At 41.0% G+C, this 26252-nt stretch overlaps 1 long non-coding RNA gene across 1 annotated transcript in view; it reads left to right on the top strand.

The window, feature by feature from the left end:
- Positions 1-11741: 11741 nt before the first annotated feature.
- LOC121680760 overlaps positions 11742-26252 on the top strand; it is a 14884-nt gene continuing 373 nt past the window's right edge. The window contains exons 1-2 of the long non-coding RNA XR_006021812.1: positions 11742-12058; positions 20791-20792. This is a non-coding gene — a long non-coding RNA (uncharacterized LOC121680760). The remainder of the gene's footprint in view (positions 12059-20790; positions 20793-26252) is intronic.

The raw sequence follows: 26252 nt of genomic DNA on the forward strand, positions 1-26252 counted from the left end.
TAAATCTATTGCTAATAAATTAAAAAATAAACACAAACAAGCGTGATCTCCTGTGGAATCCCTGACTGCGCCTTCAAAGTTAGCCTACTATTATTTGTTGACATGAAACCTGAACGAACGGCAGCTGTTCGTGAAGTTCACTTATCTATTTTTTGTTTTAATTACTCTTTTTGCAGTGGCGCTTGAATTCCAGGAGCGGCGCTGCTCCGCTGATGAACACATTGTAGGAAACACTGGTGTGTGTGTGTGCGTGTGTTTGTGTGTGTGTGGAGTGAGTCCCATGTCTGGGACATTGCAATGCTCTGTGTGTGTGTGTGTGCGTGTGCATGCGTGTGTGTGTGTGTGTGTGTGTGTGTGTGTGTGTGTGTGGAGTGAGTCCCATGTCTGGGACATTGCAATGCTCTGTGTGTGTGTGTGTGTGTGTGTGTGTGCGTGTGCATGCGTGTGTGTATGTGTGTGTGTGTGTGTGTGTGTGTGGAGTGAGTCTCATGTCTGGGACATTGCAATGCTCTGTGTGTGTGTGTGTGTGCGTGTGCATGCGTGTGTGTATGTGTGTGTGTGTGTGTGTGTGTGTGTGTGTGTGTGTGTGTGTGTGGAGTGAGTCCCATGTGTGGGACATGCCATGCCACTGCGTGACTCAGGGTCTACAGTTGATGGGTGTCTTGGAGCCAAGGAAGAACGAAAATAAACTAATGAAGCCATTTGTCAGCGTAAGGTCATGGTTTGAGGGAATACACATATTTCGGGTCGAACCTCTCGGCCAATACATCAGGCCGAGTCGCTGCATGGACGGAACACATTCCTCTGGGCAACGATAGATGTTTTGGTTGAGAATGAAGACAGACGCAGAAATGGCTAGATTAAGGTAAACAAGCAATCACAACAGTGCTAGCCAGGTGTTGTTCCTGTGGCATTGGCTTAGCATGCCTGGAGAAATGATGTCTGGTCTATTTTTGTAATTAAATGCCGATGTACCTCATGCAGTTTCACATGTTTGATGTCATTAATAAGTGATGTCTATCCGTACGGTTCATCAAATTCACACAAGCACCACACACTGATTTGTTGGTCTCACTCTGTTTTTAGCTCTTGGAGACATTTAGCAGCACATCTAGTGGATTAAATGTCGGTCATGGTAGGACTTAAATTGGAGCCCAGATGCTGTTTAGTCATAAAGGCTGAGCCATCGCTGTCTGACATTACTAGACAGGCATACTGGGCCAATTTTATTTTCAAATTCCTAAATAAATGTCAGCTTTCAGTACGGTTCAGCATCTGTCTGGATTTGACCCACTCTAACACTCCCACTTCTGCTGTCTGAAGGGGTTATTTTTTATTGATGCATCCTTACCTCTACCCACACACCTGCAAAAGGATCATTTGGGAACAGATAACCACTGTCATAAATACTACCCACCCACACCCCAACACACAGACACACACAAAGACACACAAATACACACACCCACACACACACACCTACACACACACACACAATGGGATTAAAGTACTGGGGTACGGTCCAGTGAGAGAGAATGCTAGATTGCCCATAAGATAATCACATTATCCTAAAAATCGTTCTGACAGGCGTGACATGCAATCCGTTCTACCTATTATTTGCTAATAGGATGTCAAGTCAACACAAACATCTGTCTGTGCTGTATTTATGCACGCAAGAAAGCAATTTGTCCAGTCTCTAGTGCTTCTGTCATTTTCCCCCTTTGATTTTCTTCTCTGCTCTGTCTCTACGTCCGTTCCTCCCATTCTCTCTCTCTCTTTCCCTCTCTCTTGTTTCTTAGACAAACACTTGCCTCCCCCCCCCCCTCCGTAGCCCTGGGCAGTGTGTGTGTGTGTGTGTGTGTCTACCTGGTTAATTACTCTGGAACCTCACACATCTGGCAGCGCTGCACAAGTGTCTCCTGGACCGCTTGATCAGGAAATATCTATAATGGGCCATGTCAGGCTGCAGAGCCACACACACACACACACACACATCTATAATGGGCCGTGTCAGGCTGCAGAGCCACATTAAACACCCTCCTCACGCTCTCCGCACTCGCGTCCGCAAACAGATGCTGCCCCAGCAAATGACCAGCGGCCACCACTGCGCTACGACTGCCACCAGTGTCCCAACCCACCCTCCATTTAACACCCACACACACACACACTCTCTCACACACACACACACACTCTCTCACACACACACACTCTCTCTCTCTCTCTCTCTCTCACACACACACACTCTGTCTCTCACTCTCTAACATACACACACACACACACAGACACACACACATACACACACACACACACATACAAACACACACACATACGCACATATATACACACACCCTTCATACACACACACATAAACACACAGACATACACACATACACAGACACACACACACACACACACACACACACTGTCTCATCATTATCAAGTTCCAAACTGAAGGCACTTCCTTTTCATGTGACAGACATTGCATCATGCGCTCTTCCACCATACCCAGTGCAACACAGCCAGTGCATTACGCTAACTGTGTCTTGTCATTTGGAGCAGTCCTCCACCATGTGCTCCCCAGTGCAACACAGCCAGTGCATTGTGTTAACTGTGTTGTCATTTTGAGCAGTCTGCAACTCCCTGTGGTAGATTGGTCTTAACCCACTGCAGAAAATAATTACAAATTCTAGATCCAACAACAACCGTAGAACACCATTGCAAGAAAGTGTGACTGCTATTCCCTAGAGATGTGTGGGAACAGGCAGACATACTTGGAAATTGTATGTATATATATATATATATATATATATATATATAGCCATATATAGCCAGTTTTCACAACTTGTCACCTTGTCACCATCACCTCTGTTTTAATTAGAGTAAAACAAAATCGCTTCACTTTAACAGAGCACTTACTGTAGCTGTGCTGCCAGAAGATACAATCAAGGCTAACGTCCAGGCCTCATCGAAAAATAGGATTTTATTAGATTGAGGCAACAAGTGAGAAGTAGAATGATAATTTTCTTAAAGGCTACTCTGATTAGCAGAATAGATAGTTTATTTGTTTATTTATTTGTGCTGTCTATGGAGGAAAACGAGCGGCTCTGAAAGCCGTTTGACCCGGAAAGAGATTGATTATCCCATTATTGCATCATCACTTAATAACCAAATTGATAACACCTGCACTTGAGTCTGAGACTCTAAACATCACAGCTACAGTTGCCTATGTTGCCTAGATACCTCATCACAGCTAGGCTCTATGTTGCCTAGATACCTCATCACAGCTAGGCTCTATGTTGCCCAGATACCTACTGCAGTTAGCATGGAAACATGCTAACATCAGCCTTGTAATATCACTTGGTGTCAATGTGCGCATGCTGTATGGCCTTGGTCTAGAACTCAAAACGTACACAATTCCACACTACACTTGGGGTTTCATCAACTACAGCTACAACAAATGCATTTCATCATTCATCTTTGAAATAGCAGAAAATCCACAGTATCCCATCCCAAACCCACATGTATCTCAGCCAAATGCTTTCATACAGACTCATGAAAATGAGTAGCCTCAGGCCAGTCTCACAGATGAACATTGAGAGCCTGTCTCCATACTCACACACCATATGGAAACAGACAACCCATAAGGCATCTGGGTAAACACTGTGTTATTTATGGTGTCTAATGCCAGTGATCTACTGGACAGTAAAAGAGACGTTACGTTACGTCTGATGCTCCAGTAAAGAGACGTTACGTCTGATGCTCCAGTAAAAGAGACGTTACGTTACGTCTGATGCTCCAGTAAAAGAGACGTTACGTCTGATGCTCCAGTGCCCTCCCGCTGAACACATCATCAGTGGCCGGTTCTTTATGACATTTGGGTCCGCTGGGCCCTGCATTACACCGTATTGCCAAAGGTCATTTCATCCCTAATTGCGGACAAGGCACCTGGAGAGAGTTCCTCTGCTGCAGCTGTTGAGAAGTCGTGTTTCCGTTGGTTCACTCTCGCTCCTCGTTCCCATTGAAGCCGCAGCGCTAAAGGTTAGCATGGCCACCGTAATTAGGAACCCACAGATTCCAAAGGTTGGCCTCTAATGGTGACAAGTGATAGCCCGCCAGCAAATGGGCCGCGGAAATTGAATGCGCCTTAACTGATGGGCTGTCTGTCCGTTTATCCTGCGCATTTCTCTCGATGTAAAACGAATACCGCTCTGGCTGTAAGCTTGAGTTAATGCCCCACTTGCTAGTCCCATCTATGGCCAACAAGTCGATTTGTCTAATTCGCAAACAAGAATGAAGCGTGCCTTGTCCTTTAAGAGGAATTAAGATGCCATTGCAAACTTGCAAGGATATAACACAAGTAAGTGTCTCATACCGTACAAATGGGAGGACATGTCCTTCACACATGCTATCTACCCAGCTCATGTGGCATCCATTTAAATAGCATTCTGCCGTACTGCACAGCGAGCAACAGGACTGGCTGCAGGACCGTAAACACTGACAAACCTCTCACCGTAATTGATCACCTTTGCGGAGTGTTAAATTGGCATCAGCGTGGCGGGAAAAGGAAATGGATCTTTTATCAAACAACCACCAGTTCATCACCTATCGTTTCCTCTGCACTATTGTCTAGCAAGAAAGCGTAGTATTGAGGGTGGGTGTGTGTGTGTATGTACTGAGGGTAGGGGTGTGCGTGTGTGTGTGTGTGTGCACTGAGGGTAGGGGTGTGTGCGTGTGTGTGTGTGTGTGTGAGTGTGTGTAAGGGGGGAGAGGAGCAGAGAGATCCAATGTTCCTCAGAGAGGTCTCAGGGCCAGCAAGGTCTCCGTTCCACTTATGTCGGCGTGTGACGCTGAATAAATTGCTTGCGCTGAGCCAGAGATATGTGGCTCCCCCGCGCCTGCTGAGGGGTCAGTGCCGACCACTCTCCTCCTGTTTCGCTCGCCACTTTAATCTCACAGCCCCTACGCCACGCCACAATCCACATGACCTATTCTGAGCAGACAAACAAACAAAAGCAAGCAAATGCAGCTCTCACACTCTCATTCATTTCCTCACTGATGGAGTTTCTTATTAAACTTACACATACACACATACACTCTCTCTCTCTCTCTCACACACACACACACACACATACTTGGTGATTCCAATCCATCAGAACATAGTGAAGTGCTTGAGGAACTTATCTTTAGGACACAATATAAAAAAATGGACTCATTCAAAATCATGCAATCACATTCGTTATCAAGCTCAAACTGTCATTATTCAGTTATTCAGTATTAAACAAATACATGGTGCATATGTACCAGTTCATATGAGCCCATTGATTTTAATTATCACATGTAACCAATGTTTTTTTTCAGAAAGTTACTGAAGGTTGTGTTGCTGTTCACTTAGTAATCACATGCGTCACATGATATGTTCACATACCTGTCAACACTCCCGTTTTTCCCGTATTTCAAGGTCATTTCCCAGCACCCTCCCGTTTTGTTATTTCTCCCGGAAAACTCCCGTAATTTGCATGGCCATCAAACTTTATTTTAAAATCATTGATCCATTCAGGTTGCCAGATGAAATACGTATGAAATACACCCTACACATAACACGATCACTTAGTTTCAATTTCAACCGTTTTGTCATAGGCTAAAACCTGGCAACCCAAAACCCAAATAAGGAAGCGGGTGCCGACTGCACAGCCTGAGTCTCGTCATAAGCAAGCGGGCTAGTTGAATGGCCTACTCCAGAACTAGCTGTTGTGAAATTGTTGGGAATTTAATTGATTAACACATCACATAAACTGTTATTGAGTGTTGTTGATACACTGAACTTGTTCCCTCGGAACCTAATCTGACAGCAAGCAGCTTTGGAGTTTTGGAAGTAGGCTGCAGGCAGGCATCTGGTGGATACATAACTGGCATGCGTAAGGCAATGGTAAGGTAAAAGCAACGACCGAAATGCAGTGTATGAAACGTATTAAATATGCAAACAAAGATCCGGTATAAACACTGACCCCCCCCCCCCCCCCCGGAAAAAAAATCTCCCGTTTTTGGAAAGCTAAATGTTGACAGGTATGTATTCATATAAATCAATGGGTTCATATCAACTGGTATATTTGCACCATATAAATCAGTGGGTTCATATCAACTGGTATATTTGCACCATATAACTCAATGGGTTCATATCAACTGGTATATTTGCACCATATAACTCAATGGGTTCAAATGAACTGGTATATTTGCACCATATAACTCAATGGGTTCATAGTAACTGTTATATTTCCACCTTTTGGTTCATGGGGCCTTTGGCTGCTAACAACTTTCAGCACAGCCACCCTTAACCCCCCCCCCCCCCCCCACACACACACACACACACACCTCAGATAAATCATAAGCATCTTCTTAAAACTTGTGGGCTGCTAGAGACACGCTGTGGGTCTCCTACGTGTACATCTACGATGCTAATAAAACCTCAGTAAAATAAAACAGACCGCAAATCTTTAAACCCACTTGGAGAACCAGCAGCAAAAGAAATAAAAAGTAAAAAGTCCTCTGCATTCTTAAGCGACTGCCATAATACATTACAGCTACGCTCCCAAACACGACACACACACATTGCCTGAAATATGTTCCCAAAACACAGCACACACACTGCCTGAAAGAGAGGCTAACCACTGGCCATTCATCACGGTCTGATCCACATTATCTAAATGCTGGAGAGACTTGTGCGTGTGTGTGTGTGTGTGTGTGTGTGTGCGTATGTGTGGTTGTGTGTGTGTATGTATGTGTGTGTGTGTGTGTGGTTGTGTGTGTGTATGTGCTTGTGTGTGCGTATGTGTGCGTGTGTGTGTGTGGTTGTGTGTGAGTATGTGTGTGTATGTGTGTGCGTGTGTGGTTGTGTGTGTGTATGTGTGTGTCTGTGTGTGCGTGTGGGTGTGTGTGCGTGTGTGTGTGTATGTGTGTGCGTGTGTGTGTGTATGTGGTTGTGTGTTTGTATGTGTGTGCGTGTGGGTGTGTGTGTGTATGTGTGCGTGTGGGTGTGTGTGTGTATGTGTGTGTGTGTGTGTGTGTGTGTGCTATCACACCCTGTGTCTCCGTGACCTCGCTGTGGTAACTTGAGCAACAGAAGTGATTCAAGAGGTTGCAGGAGATCCCTTAGTTTTATGTTTCTCGTATCAGTGTTATATACCTGCACATTTATATATTATATATTTTTCTAGTGTAGCGTGACTTTACAATGTGAAGATGTGATAATAATTATGACCGCCGCTAGCAAAGCTAGCGAAGCGGTTATATAATGATTGTCATTTTTTTTTTTTTTTTTTTTCCCCCGTCATCTACTTCCTGAATTTTTGGTCAACGATATCCGGGACACCGAAACACCGGTGCACATGAAATTTGGTGGGTATGTAGCCCCACTAGACTTTTACGGAAAAATTTTGTTTAGCCCCCGGGGGCCACTCCCCCCCCCCCCCCCCACCGTGCAGGGCCCCCCGAACCGCAAAAAAAGCAGTTTTTCCTAAATAACTACCTGAACCGTGGCACTGAGGATGAAGAATATTTTATGGTATGTTGGTCTCAAGGGCCCACATCAATCTGGCCCATAATCACTCATTTGTGATTTGCACCCCCCGGTAAAAAATAAAAATGGAATATTATTCTGCTTTAATCGCCCCTATCTTCAGTTAAGATGTTCAGAACTGCACCAAATGTTATGTGTATGATTGACCTGGCATTCTCTGGGGGTATGCCAAGTTTCGTAGAATTTCATCCATGCACACACAGGCACCCACATACTATATGTGTATTAGATGTGTATTATATGTGTATTAGAACGGCCGATACATAATTACAAATTCAGTAGGATTAAAAGAAAGCCAAAATAAATATTCATCATCATCATCATGGCTGCATTTCCAGTATTGGCGATAAGTAGTCGTTTGTCCACTAGATGGCGCATCGTTGCAGTGAGACGTAATTTTGTTGGAAGTTAAAAGTGGGTTGGAAAAACAATGGACGCTTCCTACAAGGACTGTAGTTTACCACAGAGAACGTCTAATAAGGATAGGACGATGTTCACATGAAGTGTAATTCCCATTTCTTCTTGAAGCCGAAATAAATCTGAGGATGTTTATCGGACATGCTTGGTTTTTACTGCAGGTACTTTAATCTTATAATATCAATAAGGACCTAGGTAATGTTACCGTTAGCGTTGGTTGAGTGATGGAGGCCAATTTGATTGATTGCATTTGTAGAAATCTATAAATGCGGTTATACCAAGCAAATTGATAGCAGCACTGTAATTGTATCTTTCGACTGTCATTTGTTGCACGTGCTACAAAAATCATTCTGTGCAATGGAAGATTTACCAACGTTACACCGGTCTGATACAGTTTTGCCTATCCATGCGTGAGACTGAGACGCCTGTTTATTTGTTTTAAGTGCGTGCAGGGTGTGAGAGGGGAATCGATGTGCTTTGATTCCAGCTTGGTAGTTGTAGTCTGTGAAATTAAAAAGCACGTGTGTGTGAAGTATCCAAACAATGACACCTTCATTTCATTATGGCTGCTTTAGCAACACACCTTAAGCTACTGTGTAGTGGGTCCCATTTAGAAGTGGCTACTTCATTCGCGCTTTCCTTGACTCATGGAGCTGCATGAATTTTATTACATCTTTTCGCCACGATATGGCAGTTTAAGTCCGCTTGATACTGTAAGGCGTAAGCCATTGGTTTCCAAAGGAGATTTTATTTGTGTCGCCAGCATAGCCTATTGACAATTTATGTTGTAAATAGGCCTACCTTATAAGCCTACCTGTAGCTTAGGGAAGCTAACAGCTTTCTATTAGGATCTAGTTTGTTAGTTACAGTTTTGTCATAACTCCCTGATGCATTTTTGCATTTAGAATAGCCAGAGCGTGGCTATCTCAATCGAAAAAATTAAACAATATCGGGTGCCTATGGACTAGGCTGGGTGAACCCAGCCTGATCTGCCCGCTATTTATTTTTTGATTTCTTAAAAGATTGAGCTTGGTCTGGTGAAAGCCAGACTAGCCATTGACCTCAGTGCAAGGGAACATGAATCAGCCTATATTTGCACGAACAATAACGGACAACAGCTCTTCAACTTTAGCCCGTTAAAATGTGTATGAACAGTCTAGCGACACATTTCATCAAGGCCCATTTGGACATGTCAGTTATTTGCACCACTGGTTAGATGTAAAACAGCATTTCGTTTCAGACTACTGTTACTTAAGTTGTGCATTAACAATAACGTTTCAGACTACTGTTACTTAATTTGTGCATTGACAATAAAGTATCACATGAACTAAAGATGACTAAAATCTCATGTAGAAGAAGAAACATTCACAAAAAATCCATCCATCCAAAAATGGCCTTTTTTGATAGCTGTTGAAAACGGCATGGAACTGACAGAGATGTTTTTGTTTATAAATAAATAAATGCTGATACCTTTTGCTTTTCCCAAATACAATGTAGCCTACAGGTGTAAGTGACCTTTCGACAATCCAGATGAACTGTGATGAACTGCCCTACTTGTGATTGTTTAGAGATGTTAAAGCAGGGGTCTCAAACACCCGGCCCACGGGCCAAATCCGGCCCGCGTCCTGCCCAATTCCGGCCCGCGACGTATGACAAAATAATAATGTAATCCGGCCCTTGAGGCTATTAATTGCGACAAACAACGATACTGATTAAAATAGACGATAGATCCAGGTACGGTGACAAATCTCATTTGTAGGCCTACTCTGCTCCACTATGTGCAAGACATCCAGAGCTTGATTCAAACCCAAAATCGCTGCGCAAAGTTTTCAGGAAATACTTGTATTACACGCAAGAAACACAAAGACGTGCATTTGTAATGACGCGGAAGCGATGCAGGCCATAGTGTTGCAGAAATTGAAGCAGAAATTAAGCAGAAATAGGCCTACACCAAATGTTGAAAAACGTTCATGTGTGATGAAGTCTTAGGTAAGCTATGTTATTAACCTATTCTAATTCTGAAGGAGAATATCCTTTTGGAGATTATGATCGATCGTCTATGACAGTGATAGTCACGGTGCGTCTGTGAATGGAGGTGCGTGTATACAACGGTGTCCACTAAGCATACCATGCTTGTTTCGACCCTCTGCCCAACATAGCTTGGAGGTTGCAGTGGTAATCGTGATGATAGTGTCCGTAATGGATGTGGTACAGACAGCAGGGCTAGTAGAAATAGGGCTCTAAAGAACTAGTCACCCGCAATAAGATGCGAACTTCTGGGTACTGCAGATTACCCGCGATAGGAACTGTTTGACCAGAATACTTTATTGTAGGCCTATATTGTAGTAATCTATTACTAAACCACAACATCTTAGGTGTTGGTATACATCTTAGGTGTTTTCCTGTTAATTTGTTATGTGGGTAATATGAAAAAAGGAAAGTAAACCTGCTTAAATATGTTCATCCAGTATTTACTGAAAGGTGCATAATTTGAGGTGCTTGCCATCCAGTGACAAATTAGATGGGTAAATTTACCCCCTTCATAAACTTTTGTTTTACTCAAAGATTTTTACATTTACAGTAGGATTTTTACATTTACAGTCTGGCCACTTTCAAGCCATGGCCTTTTGAAATTTTGATATAAAAATCCAATGGTGTTGCTTTCTTAACCCTGATGCCTAGTTTGCCAGGTTTAAAAAAGTTATGAGAGGAAATATTTTTATTTGGTGTGAAACACACACACATACCTGTTTTTATGTTTTTCATTTATTTTATAATGTGTATTAATATTTATCTTATCATTATTTTATTTATAAGCTAAGGTTGCTAGCACAGGTGTCTAAAACTAGATATAAACACTTGCACTTTCTGTTTGCAGTTTTGTGTGGTATTTGAAAAAAAGAACATTGCATTTTCAGAAATAGCCGGCCCTCCAATCAGATGACGTTGGCAGAATTGGCCCCCAGCTCATTTGAGTTTGAGACCCCTGTGTTAAAGGTTTTATAACAATGCTACATCTTCTTTGGCTATTCTACAATCTATTCACCTTTTCAGCACCAGTAGGCTACTCTGTGCAGCCGCACACACACACACTCAGGCATGCCAAACAAGCATACAAAAAAGTTTCAAGAGTGGGGGGTGGAGTAAAATATGGAGCCAAATTGAAGTGTGATTTATTTTCGCGGAACGGATGTACAGGACTGAGCGGCGGTCATATTTTGTACCGCTATGCAGTACATCTAGTTAATAATCAAACTCATGATTTACTATTAAAAGATTTTTAGTCATATAACTGCTTAAATCCAGCTTGCTCTAAAACAAATAAAAATATGCAAATGCTGCAAGATAATGATAGACAACCAGTGTGAAACAAGTTAGACTTAGAAACTTAGAATGTAAGTGTGTTTTCTTAATTAAAAGCATAAATTGTTTTTGCTAGAATAACCTGTTATAATTTTGCAAAAAATTTAGAGTGTGTTTTTCTTAAACATAAAAGAAAATTTGCTTATAAAACTTAAAGTGTTTTGCTCAGACTTAAGGAAGATTTACTTGAAACATAAAATGTGTTTGCTTAGATATAAAAAGGTTGTGTTAGATTTAAAGTGTGTTAAGCTAAATGAAATGTGCTTTGAACAAAATGTAAAAACAGAATGTAAGAACATGATGTACCAGCTGTAAGAAACTGTTTGTCAGCAAAACAAAAAGCTGACTGGGGACTAAACAAACAAACAAACAAACAAGCAGCACCAATATTTCATGGCAAGACATAATACCAAACGTGGACATGTTCTGCCTGACCGAGAGGGGTATAAAAAGAGAACGGGCCCTTGTTCAGGGCTCTTTGTTCTTCTTTTTCATTTTTCTTCGGGTCGAGCCGCAGAGACTTGAACGCATTTTTCTTTCTTTGTATTATTATTTGTATTTAATAAAAGTCAAAATCCTAACCTTTGATTAGGGGTTTGTAAAAAGACCGTCTAGCGTTTTCTCGTATTTCTCTGCCTCTCCTGTGTTGCTGAGAACCCCGGACGCCTTGCAACAGGGGCTCTGCCCCAAAAACCTTCGCTCCGGGTGAGTAAGCGTCCGTTTGAGGGCTACTTTCTAAGACACTGTATATGGGCAAAAAAATACTGCACACGCACTGACACACACAGGAGTAGTGAACTCAGCCAGGCATTTGGGAAGGAAAGTCCTATGCTCCAGGGCAGACAAAAAACCAAATAGGCTTTGTTAGAAAATGTATTTGTTGTGAAAAATTGTTTGTGAAACTAAGGTCTAGGACCCGTTGTGGTCTAAACGCACATCACACACCCAAGCGAGGATACAAAAAACTGTCTGATAAATACATGTGTATTTAGAGAAAGGACTTAAATGGTTATAGATCCGTTGTGGTCAATTGAAGTTCTTATATGTTACAAGAATTGTCATAAAAAGGGGTAGTAGGGTAGTTGATTTTCTCTCAAATCTGGACGGCCAGACGATAGTGAGTTTCTGACCTCTATCAGAATTTGATGACAAACAACTCTTGCAAATACAGCTCTGAATTTCTTCCTCTTTTAGTGAAGTTAACCACATTTTGAAGTACGAACCAAGGGAATAAGGAACAGCGACTAAGAGATAGAAAGTGACTCTGAAGTAGTCCACCTTCCTTAGCCCCCAAACCCCAAATTAGGGAATTTGATTCAGATAGAGAAAACCTCTCAACCAAGTCAACCCTATCGTACATCCTAAACCCGTTGAAAAGGGGCCCTCGCATGAGACACATACACTGAAATATACTTGCTCTTTTACCCTGTGATATTACCACAGTCCGAAGACAATTACACACAGGAGTAGCGATCTCAGCTGTGTTAAAGGAAATCCCTTTAGACACCAGAGTAGTCACAAAACGCATACCTCCTCTTTTACCCTGTGAAATCCTCACAGTCCGAAGACGAGCGCACCCACACCTACAGGAGTAGCGTTCTCTACTATGTTACGGGAGCCCCGTAGACACCAGAGTGGACACAAAACGCAACACTAGATAACTAGATTCATCTTTTCAATGGCTTTTAATGTTTATTCGAGAGATGTACTATTAGCTGCAGACCATACAATTTTGGGAGCTTTTTTTAAAAAACAAATGTTGGTTCCAATGGTATATAAGTATAAGTATATACTTTTTTGATCCCGTGAGGGAAATTTGGTCTCTGCATTTAACCCAATCGGTGAATTAGTGAAACACAAACAGCACACAGTGAACACACAGTGAGGTGAAGCACACACTAATCCCGGCGCAGTGAGCTGCCTGCTTCAACGGCGGCGCTCGGGGAGCAGTGAGGGGTTAGGTGCCTTGCTCAAGGGCACTTCAGCCGCGGCCTACTGGTCGGGGCTCGAACCAGCCACCCTCCGGTTACAAGTCCAGAGTGCTAAGCAGTGGGCCACGGCTGCCCCTTGGTCAAACCTATGCAGCAAATGTGTTGAGCAAAGGAAAGTCTATTGTCATTCCAAGAGAAATTGTGGGTTCAGCTCTTAATTCCTAATATGTCATGCTTTGCATTAAAAAGAAGCATTAAAGATGAAAAGGAATAGCAGTGTTTAACAATATGCAGCCGAGGCTGTATAGAGGCCAAGAGCAGACACAGTCAGGCGGTGTGCCTTCATCAGCTATTTCAGACTAGTTTAATCCGCACATGCACACAACATTGGCTGTTGCGCTCGCAGTCACAGCAGGCTATATAAATATTGTGGGACTGTGTTGTCACAGCAGGCTATGTAAATATTGTGGGACTGTGTTTGCAAGTCATATTTGAAGTCACTAAGTGCTCACACATTAGCCAACAGAAAGTAAGCAGGAAGCACAGGGACCTTCTCTGATATGCCCTGGGTACAGTATGCTTGAGCTCTGCACATTGGAATCTGATTTCATATGTGCAGGCATCTCTCTCTCTCTCTCTCTTTTGTGTGTGTGGGGGTGAGGGTGTGTGTATGTGTGTGTGTGCATGTGTGTGTGTGTAAGCTTATAACCTGGGCATATATATGTGTGTTCCTATTTAAGCACACTGGAGATGGTGTGTTGAAAGAGCAGAGGAGACTATATGTTTTAATTGATTCCAAAAACCATGCTATATTCAGAAAGCCATTATATTTTCAGTGTTTGCCAGCAGCAACGTTATACCCATGAGCCACAAACCACACACACACACACTGAAGGAAACAGAAACTGTTGTTTTTTTTAAAAGGAAATTCTTGCCTGACGAAACTGACAATGTTGTAGTAAACGCATAACTCAGCACAGAGCTGCATGACTGTCTGACTGCACTACCAGATTCATGTTTTCATTTTCTTTTTCATTTGTCATTTAAATGTTTATTCACCATTTTAGCTGAAGCACCTAGCTGCACAGGTTCCTGTCACGTGAGTATAAGTGTATCCCTGGGGATTGAAGTTAGTCGCCTGGTGCTGTTCTCACCTTACGCTCCTATGTCAGCTGAGCGGTAGAGTTCTGCTGCTCCTTTAGCTCTCAGAGGAAACGCCAGACAAGCTGCTTTTTTGGGATCTTTCTGCTATCACACATGCGGATGCAGCTGCATTTATCCGCCTTGAATTGACAGCTCCAAAAGTTTAACTCTCTCTCTCTCACACACTCTCTTTATCTCTCTCTCTCTTTCTCGCTCTCTTTCATTTCACAAAGATTATGTGTGTTCTTGTGCATAACAGCTAGTCTTAAATTCACCCACTACTTTAGTTTTAAGCACATTTTCTGGAAAAAAATCTGATGAATGGAGGCAGGAGTTAGGGTCCAAAAGCACAGCCATTATTGGACATGAGTCATAGTAATTGCTTTTAACAGTACTAGCAAACATACAGTTCCTATTTCAATAAAAAAAAACTCCTCTCCCCTCAACCATTAAGGAAGTGGTTTAAAGATCTCATTAATTAATTTAAGCAATCAATTGCCAACAGTTAATTGTATTTCTCAGTGGGAATTGCACTGGACTTTATCTGAATGGTCCTGGTAATTGCACTGAAACTGGCTTTGTTCAAAACAAGGTTAAGTGTTTTTTTTTTAGTTCAAATTCATTTGATGAAGTTCAAATCATCACCACAGAGAGGTCTGATGTGCCAGGTAACATGGACAATAGAATGAATCATCAAAGGAGTCCTTGGTAAAATACATATTATAATACAATATTATAATATAATTGTATTTTTTGTACAAAATATTGGGTGACTTGATAGCGTTTTATTGTATTATCTAATTGCATCTGTCAAAGGAACAAAGATGACATCGCTATATTTTCCTTTCACTTTGGCCATGAGTTACCACCAATCAGATTATCCAACGACGTTGTGAGGATCATGAGTTACCACCAATCAGATTATCCAACGACGTTGTGAGGATCATGAGTTACCACCAATCAGATTATCCAATGACGTTGTGAGGATCATGAGATACCACTAATCAGATTATCCAACGACGTTGTGAGGATCATGAGTTACCACTAATCAGATTATCCAACAACGACGTTGTGAGGATCATGAGATACCACTAATCAGATTATCCAACAACGACGTTGTGAGGATCATGAGATACCACTAATCAGATTATCCAACAACGATGTTGTGAGGATCATGAGTTACCCCCAATAATATTATCCAACGACGACGTTGTGAGGATCATGAGTTACCACTAATCAGATTATCCAACGACGTCGTGAGAATCATGAGTTACCACTAATCAATTATCCAACGACGTCGTGAGGATCATGAGTTACCACTAATCAGATTATCCAGCGACGTTGTGAGGATCATGAGTTACCACTAATCAATTATCCAACGACGTTGTGAGGATCATGAGTTACCACTAATCAGATTATCTAACGACGTTGTGAGGATCATGAGTTACCACTAATCAGATTATCCAGCAACGTTGTGAGGATCATGAGTTACCACTAATCATGATTATCCAACGACGTTGTGAGGATCATGAGTTACCACTAATCAGATTATCCAGCGACGTTGTGAGGATCATGAGTTACCACTAATCAGATTATCCAACGACGTTGTGAGGATCATGAGTTACCACTAATCAGATTATCCAACAACGACGTTGTGAGGATCATGAGATACCACTAATCAGATTATCCAGCGACGTTGTGAGGATGAGGCCAGCAAGGGCCTCGACATGAGACTACCCACCTGTCCCTCATTTCACAGGTGCATATAATTATTCATCAGACGTGTCTGTCTGCATCATAAATATAAACATAAACATAAACACTGCATAGCTCTATGTACAGATATCCACACTAGTGCTGTTATTTGGGAGAACGGTACAGTGTTGTTAGCAGTGTGTGTGTAAACTAACTGGCCGGCTAGCCACCCAGGGGGCAAGTCCAGGTAACTGCTGCTGCTGTGTGGGTTTACTAGCGCCCCCCTGCTGCTGGCTGTGTGGGTTTACTAGTGCCCCCTGCTGCTGCTGTGTGGGTTCACTAGCGCCCCCTGCTGACTGGACAAGAGCTGGGCTCAACTCACCAAATTTTAAACCACTGCAACTATTGAGGAAGAGGGCTCTAACTCAACAGTTTTGTCATGTAAAGTCGGTGAATTTACCCTCAGGGAAGTTGCCAGCTTCAAGAAAGTTTAAGTTGCAGGCTATGTAAATAGTTTCTAGTGAATTCTCAACTAACTGGAGTGTGAGTAATTGTTAGAGGTAGACCAGTCAGTGCAGTAGAATTAATCATACAGTTCAGTTCTCAGCCAATCATAAGCATTAATCATACAGTTCTCAGCCAATCCGCCCGGAGAGGATGGGAATCACATTGGTGCTAGTTCATGACCAAACCGAAAGGGAACTGTACATTTCAAAACCTTGTTTTGATTCAAACACACCCAAATAGCACACTTACACAGCCTCAGTGCAAATGGCATTCAATCAGGTCTGTCCACTTCTTCAGTGCAGGCAGGGCCAAATGGATAGACAGTCCATTTCCAGGGTGCATAACTTTAAATTGGTTTGTGGAAAAAAAGAACATATCTACCTTTCATTTTCCATTTCAATCAACAAATGCAGTCATTACCCCAGCCCATTTGCTGGAGCATTATGATGACAAAATAGGCCATTACCACAGGGAAGTTGAGAAAACTACAGGACTCTGCTTCTCAAATTAATTCAAGCAGGGAGAGAATTATGGCCACCGAATCACTGCTTCGCAAGCGTCATTTACTCTTTGCATAACATGGCGCAGAAAAGAATATCAAGGATACTTATGGACTCCTATCATTTCACCCCATATAGTATGTTTCTGTGGCACTATGGGTGGGATAGAGGAGGAGACTAATAAAAAATATCAAATAAATATGGAACGTTGTGGAGCTGAGTGGGGAATGTAGAATCATATATTGGCTCCAACTGGATCTGCTGTACAAGACATCTTAATAACACAAGAAAGCATATCAAAACGGCAATAAAACACTCCACTAGTCCTATTTAGCCTCTTTTAGTCTGCAATTACATAAAGCTAATAATAAAAAAGAACATAATTCCAGAAAGTCATATATCTGAGAAATTGAACTTGCTTAATTGCAACTGCAGGGTCTGGTCCACTGTCAGAATGTCCAATGGCCCACTGTCTCTCCGTAGGAGTTTCTAGATCAACTTTGTTAATATATTTTAGACAGTGCTGTCTTAGACTGACTTATTCATTTCTACACTTATTTAAAAATTGCTTAGCGTCCATTTCACACAACTGAATAAACGCTTTGGCACTTAAAGGATAAGTTGTTACTGTTGAAGGTGAAGACTGGATGATCAACTCCCTAATGGGCTTCATTTCTAAGAGACTCTCCAGAACATGCTGAAGGCATAGGTGTTTTAGTAAAGTTCACCTTGCTGTGCTCATGGATAACAACTCTAACATTAAGCATGGTGAATTGGTTCAGAAAAGCACACAATTATGTTGACAATGTTTTGTAAGATTGAAAGTAATATTTTTGGTTGGCCATATAGTCACATAGAAACGCTCAGACATAGACATACAGTATCCCAGGGACACACACATATAGTTTGTGTGTTAAGTGCTACATGCTCACGTTGATTGCTATTATAAGTATAAGTATAAGTATAGTCTTTTGATCACGTGAGGGAAATTTGGTCTCTGCATTTATCCCATTATTATATGTGGAAATAACACCTAATGTGGTTATTTGTGGAAATAACACCTTATGTGATTATATGTGGAAATAACACCTAATGTGGTTATATGTGGTTATATGTGGAAATAACACCTCATGTGATTATATATGTGGAAATAACACCTAATGTGATTATATGTGGAAATAACACCTAATGTGATTATATGTGGTTATATGTGGAAATAACACCTCATGTGATTATATATGTGGAAATAACACCTAATGTGGTTATATGTGGAAATAACACCCAATGTGATTATATGTGGAAATAACACCTAATGTGATTATATGTGGTTATATGTGGAAATAACACCTAATGTGATTATATGTGGTTATATGTGGAAATAACACCTAATGTGATTGTATGTGGTTATATATGTGGAAATAACACCTAATGTGATTATATGTGGTTATATATGTGGAAATAACACCTAATGTGATTATATGTGGAAATAACACCTAATGTGATTATATGTGGTTATATGTGGAAATAACACCTAATGTGGTTATATGTGGAAATAACACCTAATGTGATTATATGTGGTTATATGTGGAAATAACACCTAATGTGATTATATGTGGAAATAACACCTAATGTGGTTATATGTGGAATTAACACCTAATGTGGTTATATGTGGAAATAACACCTAATGTGATTATATGTGGTTATATGTGGAAATAACACCTCATGTGATTATATGTGGTTATATGTGGAAATAACACCTAATGTGATTATATGTGGAAATAACACCTAATGTGATTATATGTGGTTATATGTGGAAATAACACCTAATGTGATTATATGTGGTTATATGTGGAAATAACACCTAATGTGATTATATGTGGAAATAACACCTCATGTGATTATATATGTGGAAATAACACCTAATGTGATTATATGTGGAAATAACACCTAATGTGATTATATGTGGTTATATGTGGAAATAACACCTCATGTGATTATATGTGGTTATATGTGGAAATAACACCTAATGTGGTTATATGTGGAAATAACACCTAATGTGATTATATGTGGTTATATGTGGAAATAACACATAATGTGGTTATATGTGGAAATAACACCTAATGTGATTATATGTGGTTATATGTGGAAATAACACCTAATGTGATTATATGTGGAAATAACACCTAATGTGATTATATGTGGTTATATGTGGAAATAACACCTAATGTGATTATATGTGGTTATATGTGGAAATAACACCTAATGTGATTATATGTGGAAATAACACCTCATGTGATTATATATGTGGAAATAACACCTAATGTGATTATATGTGGAAATAACACCTAATGTGATTATATGTGGTTATATGTGGAAATAACACCTAATGTGATTATATGTGGTTATATATGTGGAAATAACACCTAATGTGGTTATATGTGGAAATAACACCTAATGTGATTATATGTGGAAATAACACCTAATGTGATTATATGTGGAAACTAGATGTACCGCATAGCACCTAATGTGATTATATGTGGAAATAACACCTAATGTGATTATATGTGGTTATATGTGGAAATAACACCTAATGTGATTATATGTGGTTATATATGTGGAAATAACACCTAATGTGATTATATGTGGAAATAACACCTCATGTGATTATATATGTGGAAATAACACCTAATGTGATTATATGTGGAAATAACACCTAATGTGATTATATGTGGTTATATGTGGAAATAACACCTAATGTGATTATATGTGGTTATATATGTGGAAATAACACCTAATGTGGTTATATGTGGAAATAACACCTAATGTGATTATATGTGGAAATAACACCTAATGTGATTATATGTGGAAACTAGATGTACCGCATAGCACCTAATGTGATTGTCAATATACAGTATTTTCTTTCTGTTGTGTTCCGCCCCCTCCAGAAAAACATGCAATGAATGCCATGACTGTTTTTTCCTCTTTATCTTATAGGGTTTTAGGAGAGGAGGGGAGAGGAGAGGAGAGGAAAGGGGAGGAGGAGAGGAGAGGAGAGGAAAGGGGAAAAACATGCAATGAATGCCATGACTGTTTTTTCCTCTTTATCTTATAGGGTTTTAGGGGACCTCTGGTCAGTACATATGCACAAGACAATTGCACATAGTGTTAGAGCTGTCTGTTGTATCTGAATGTTAGAGCATGTCTGTTTTATTTTAATGTTAGAGCATGTCTGTTTTATTTTAATGTTAAGAGCATGTCTGTTTTATTTTAATGTAAGAGTCACAACACCCAAATTAGTAGTAATTTCAGCTACAGAAACAAAGAAGCTGCATTTAATGCATTTGCAATGAAAACTAAATTGGGCTTTATTTTAACTTAATTTACTCTTTTGTCTGTGTTAAACTAAATTGGGCTTTATTTTAACTTCATTTACTCTTTTGTCTGTGTTAACTAAACTAAATTAAACTAAATTGGGCTTTATTTTAACTTCATTTACTCTTTTGTCTGTGTTAAATTGTGAGGAAAGAATTGTTTATGGCTACTTAGTTAAAGGCCAATCCTCCTTTTTAATTTCCTTCACTCTGACTCGCAAAACAAGCAACATGGTTTGAGAAATGCAACTGTTGTGGAAAATGGTTTGGCGTTGTTGACATTTGTTTAGAAGTGTGACCTTTTCAGCATTCCTCAAACCTGCCAACGTCCAGTTTACCGACAACATAACATTAAAATGTTTTCCTCTGTGAGGGAAAGCGACTGTTCAAAAAAATGTGTTTGAAAATGAGGAAAACAGTTTGTCCTTTTCCTAAAAATTTAGCACAGCACGTTGACACATTTGCGGTCGAGTGCATGAGGTTTTTCACATGGGTCCAAACCGTCACAGAGGAGTGTAAACTGATTACATTGAATGCATTTCACATGATAAATACATGAAATCCTACAAGATGGCATAGCAAAGACAAAGCCATGCATGTTTTGTTTACTTTATGTGTTGGATGTCATGGATGTTGTGAGTTTGTTTATCGATTTGTGTTTTTCTTGGCTTGCCATTTATTTCTCGATCTTGACTTGCAGTGAATATACCCTTACAATGTATGCATGGGCACATAAACAAACAAAGCACACACATATAAAGACATGAGCTAAGATGGGCACAGAGACCACTCAGTCTTCTTTTATCAGCCATGTGTCCAGTGGCTCCAAATGAGCGGACCTGTGCTAGCGGAGAGCCGTGTGTGTGTGAGTGTGTGTGTGTGTGTGTGTGTGTGTGTGTGTGTGTGTATGCTTCAAATGAGCGGACCTGTGCTAGCGGAGAGCCGTGTGTGTGTGTGTGTGTGTGTATGCTTCAAATGAGCGGACCTGTGCTAGCGGAGAGCCGTGTGTGTGTGTGTGTGTGTGTGTATGCTTCAAATGAGCGGACCTGTGTGTGTGCTAGGGGAGAGCCGTGTGTGTGTGTGTGTGTGTGAGTGTGTGTGTGTGTGTGCTAGGGGAGAGCAGGAGGACGTGACATGTGACCTTCTCTGCTCCGCTCCACAGAGGTGGCTAATGGTGTTCGGACTCCTGATTGAAGGGGCTGTCTCCCCCATTTAGTAGTGCCAACCCCCCCCCCCACACACACACACACACACACACCCCAGTCCCTCTACATCAGGTGCACACAGCAGCCTCCACTGACAACCTCCAGACATCTAATTAGACAGAGAAAGACACACACACAAACACACACACACACACACACAAAGAGTAACAAACAAACACAACCCCCCCCCCCCCCACACACACACACACACACACACACAATCCCCTTCCCAAACATATACACAGACACATGGATACACAGATAGACACACATACTCACACACACACTGTGTGGCTGTGTGGGGCGGAAGCTGCACTGAATACAACAGGAAAGCCCTGCAGCGCATAGTGAACACAGCTGGAAGGATTATTGGTGCTTCACTCCCCTCCCTGAAGGACATTTACACCACCCACCTCACCCGCAAGGCGACCAAAATTGTGAGTGATGCAAGTCACCCCGCTCACAATCTGTTCGATCTACTGCCCTCTGGGAAGAGGTACAGAAGCCTGCGCTCCCGCACTACCAGACTCACCAACAGCTTCATACACCAAGCTGTAAGGATGCTGAACTCTCTCCCTCCTCTCCCCCCTCCACCCTCAGCTACATAACATCCTGGACATTGGACCCACAATGGCCGCGTGCACTACTCCACTTGCACACTTGCACACTTGTACACTTTACAACTTGTTGTTGTCCTGAAAACACAACACATCTGCTGCTCTTACATAACTTGCACCACTATGTCACTTTCTTTCTTACTTAGGTCAAACAGAACTACCCAAGCCTTTTATTGGCCTGACTTTGCACTAGCATTTTATTGACTGTCTATGCACAATTTAAACCAAATTTTGCTGCTCTTATTTTTTTTTCATTATTATATGTGCCCTCTTATTTACTTACTTTTTTGTTTACTTGAATGTTATGTTTGTCTGTGGACTTAAATTGGTAAAATATGTCTTGTCTTCACCGTGGGATAGAGAGAAACGTAATTTCGATCTCTTTGTATGTCTGGAACATGTGAAGAAATTGACAATAAAGCTGACTTTGACTTTGACTTTGACTTTGACACACACACACACACACACACACACACACACACACACACACACACACACACAACAAAGATTCAGACAGACTCTGTAGAGAATGCTGAATGGTGTGATTGCTTGAGGATTCCCTGTGGTTTCACTATGCGGCCATTTCAGATCAATATTGCCAAGTTAATGAGGGGTTTTGATTAATGGGAAGTTCGCCACCCTCTCTCTCTCTCTTCCACCTTCTCTCTCTCTCTCTCCATTTCCCCCCTACAAGTTTCAGTATCTCAGACTACAAAGTTCAATGTCGCAAAATAGATCTTATTTTCTAAGTTTGTGTGTTTTGATCTGTGAAAGAGGAATATTACAGTGTGATTGCACCACACGAAACATGCAAGATAAATGAGCAGAGATATAAATAAATATACCACAGTTAAAGATTATTATTAGAGCAGTTACAGATTATTATTATGACCGCCGCTAGCGAAGCTAGCGAAGCGGTCATATAATGATTGTCAAAGTTTTTTTTTTTTTTCCATCATCTACTTCCTGAATTTTTTGTCAACGATACCCTAAGCGGCCCTCAAATCGGTCGGCACACCTAATTGATCTACTTCCTGAATTTTTGGTCAACGATATCCGGGACACCGAAACACCGGTGCACCTGAAACTTGGTAGGTATGTAGCCCCACTAGACTTTTACGGGAACATTTTGTTTCATCCCCGGGGGCCACTCCCCCCATGTGCTGGGCCCCCCGAACCGCAAAAAAAGCAGTTTTTCCTAAATAACTACCTGAACCGTGGCACTGAGGATGAAGAATCTTTTATGGTATGTTGGTCTCAAGGGCCCACATCAACCTGGCCCATAATCACTCATTTGTGATTTGCACCCCCCCGGTAAAAAATGAAAATGCAATATCATTCTGCTTTAATCGCCCCTATCTTCAGTTAAGATGTTCAGAACTGCACCAAATTGTATGTGTATGATTGACCTGGCATTCTCTGGGGGTATGCCAAGTTTTGTAGAATTTCATCCATGGGGGGGTCTAAAAAAAATTAGGTTATGTGTACATTTAGTGACTGTACACTCATTGGCCTGTAGATGGCGGTGCACACATATACACATGCACACACACACAGGCACGCACATACTATCGGTATTAGAACGGCTGATACATAATTACAAATTCAGTAGGATTAAAAGAAAGCCAAATATTCATCATCATCATCATGGCTGCATTTCCAGTATTGGCGATACGTAGTCGTTTGTCCACTAGATGGCGCATCGTTGCAGTGAGACGTAATTTTGTTGGAAGTTAAAAGTGGGTTGGAAAAACAATGGACGCTTCCTACAAGGACTGTAGTTTACCGCAGAGAACGTCTAATAAGGATAGGACGATGTTCACATGAAGTGTAATTCCCATTTCTTCTTGAAGCCGAAATAAATCTGAGGATGTTTATCGGACATGCTTGGTTTTTACTGCAGGTACGTTAATCTTATAATATCAATAAGGACCTAGGTACAATAATGTTACCGTTAGTGTTGGTTGAGTGATGGAGGCCAATTTGATTGATTGCATTTGTAGAAAACTATAAATGCGGTTATACCAAGCAAATTGATAGCAGCACTGTAATTGTATCTTTCGACTATCATTTGTTGCACGTGCTACATTATGTGCAATGGAAGATTTACCAACGTTACACCGGTCTGATACAGTTTTGCCTATCCATGCGTGAGACTGAGACGCCTGTTTATTTGTTTTAAGTGCGTGCAGGGTGTGAGAGGGGAATCGATGTGCTTTGATTCCAGCTTGGTAGTTGTAGTCTGTGAGATTAAAAAGCATGTGTGTGTGAAGTATCCAAACAATGACACCTTCATTTCATTATGGCTGCTTTAGCAACACACCTTAAGCTACTGTGTAGTGGGTCCCATTTAGAAGTGGCTACTTCATTCGCGCTTTCCTTGTCTCATGGAGCTGCTTGAATTTTATTACAACTTTTCGCCACGATATGGCAGTTTAAGTCCGCTTGATACTCTAAGGCGTAAGCCATTGGTTTCCAAAGGAGATTTTATTTGTGTAGCCAGCATAGCCTATTGACAATTTATGTTGTAAATAGGCCTACCTTACAGGCCTACCTGTAGCTTAGGGAAGCTAACAGCTTTCTATTAGGATCTAGTTTGTTAGTTACAGTTTTGTCATAACTCCCTGATGCATTTTTGCATTTAGAATAGCCAGAGCGTGGATATCTCAATCGGAAAATTAAACAATATCGGGCGCCTATGGACTAGGCTGGGTGAACCCAGCCTGATCTGCCCGCTATTTATTTTTTGATTTCTTAAAAGATTGAGCTTGGTCTGGTGAAAGCCAGACTAGCCATGGACCTCAGTTACACAATGCAAGGGAACATGAATCAGCCTATATTTGCACGAACAATAGCGGACAACAGCTCTTCAACTTTGGCCCGTTAAAATGTGTATGAAAAGTCTAGCGACGCATTTCATCAAGGCCCATTTGGACATGTCAGTTATATGCACCACTGGTTAGATGTAAAACAGCATTTCGTTTCAGAGTACTGTTACTTAATTTGTGCATTGACAATAAAGTATCACATGAACTAAAGATGACTAAAATCTTATGTAGAAGAAGAAACATTCACAAAAAATCCATCCATCCAAAAATGACCTTTGTTTTTGATAGCTGTTAAAAAAAATGGCATGGAACTGACAGAGAAGTTTTTGTTAATAAATAAATAAATAAATAAAAATATAACATTATACCTTTTGCTTTTCCCAAATACAATGTAGCCTACAGGTGTAAGTGACCTTTCATCAATCCAGTTGCAATGGATGAACTGTGATGAACTGCCCTACTTATGATTGTTTAGAGATTTTAAAGGTTGTATAACAATGCTACAACTTCTTTGGCTATTCTACAATCTATTCACCTTTTCAGCGTCAGTAGGCTACTTTCTGTGCAGCCGCACACACACACACACACACACACACAGGCATGCCAAACAAGCATACACAAAAGTTTCAAGAGTGGGGGATGGAGTAAAAGATGGAGACAAATTGATTAGTGTGATTTATTTTCGCGGAACGGATGTACAGGACTAAGCAGCGGTCATATTTTGTACCGCTATGCGGTACATCTAGTTAGAGCACAGTTAAAGATTATTATTAGAGCAGTTACAGATTATTATCAGAGCAGTTACACATTATTATTAGTGCACAGTTAAAGATGTACAGATTATTAGATTATTATTAGAGCAGTTAAAGAGCAAAAGAGCCAATCTCAGCCCAACATTCTCAGCCTGACACTTTGTGAAACCCTAACCACGCCTCTCTACTGTAGACACATACATCTAACATAGTGTCTCACACACACATAGAGAGAGAGACACACACACACCTTTCAAGGCTTTCAAAATCCCATACTCATGACCAAACTGATCAAGCACAGCCATCAATTCTAAAGACACTGTGGTGCTTCAAGTCAAGTCAAGTTTATT

Source organism: Alosa sapidissima, chromosome 13, assembly GCF_018492685.1.
Source record: "Alosa sapidissima isolate fAloSap1 chromosome 13, fAloSap1.pri, whole genome shotgun sequence".
Classification (NCBI taxonomy): Eukaryota; Metazoa; Chordata; class Actinopteri; order Clupeiformes; family Clupeidae; genus Alosa; species Alosa sapidissima.